A 1,048-nucleotide genomic window follows, 5' to 3' on the forward strand; every position below is an offset into this window, starting at 1 on the left:
AGAAAATAATTACAAAATGGCAATAAGTACATACCTATCAATAATTACTTTAAATTTAAATGGACTCCAATAAAAAGACAGAGTGGCTGAATGGATTTTTTTTAAAAGACTCATCTATATGCTACCTACAGAGACTCACTTCAGAAGTAAGGACACAGACTAAAAGTGAAGGGATAGAAAAAGATAGTGCATATGAATGGAAATGAAAAGAAAGCTGTTGTTGCAATACTCAAGTTAGATAAAACAGATTTTAAAACAAATACTGTAGGGGCGCCTGGGTGGCTCAGTTGGTTGGGCGACTGCCTTCGGCTCAGGTCATAATCCTGGAGTCCCGGGATCGAGTCCCGCATTGGGCTTCCTGCTCAGCAGGGAGTCTGCTTCTCCCTCTGACCCTCCTCCCTCTCATGCTCTCTGTCTCTCATTCTCGCTCTCTCAAATAAATAAATAAAATCTTTAAAAAAAAAAACAAAAAACAAATACTGTAATAAATGACCAAAAAACGGGGGGGGGGGCATTACATGATAATGGTGTCAACCCAGCAAGAAGATACAACATTTATGCACTCAACATAAGAGCACCAAAATATGTAAAGCAAATACTAACAGATTTGAAAAACTGATAGCAATGCAGTAATAGTAGAGGACTTTAACACTCCACTTACATTAATGGAGAGATTGTCTAGACAGAAATCATTGAGGAAATATCAACTTTAAATGACATATTAAACTATATGGACTTGTAGATATATACAGAACATCACATGCAAAAGCAGAATACACATTCTTCTCAAGTGCACATGGAACATTCTCCAGGATGGCTCACATATTAAACCACAAAATAAGTCTCAATGAATTCAAGAAGATTGAAATCATAACAATAATCTTTTCTGACCATGATGGTATGAAACTAGAAATCAGTTACAAGAAGAAAACTGGAAAAACCACAAATGTGGAAATTAAACACTATGATACTGAACAACCAGTGGGTCATCAAAGAAAGAGAAGAAAGAAAGAAAGAAAGAAAGAAAGAAAGAAAGAAAGAAAGAAAG

This window comes from Neomonachus schauinslandi, chromosome 12 (assembly GCF_002201575.2).
Source record: "Neomonachus schauinslandi chromosome 12, ASM220157v2, whole genome shotgun sequence".
Lineage (NCBI taxonomy): Eukaryota > Metazoa > Chordata > Mammalia > Carnivora > Phocidae > Neomonachus > Neomonachus schauinslandi.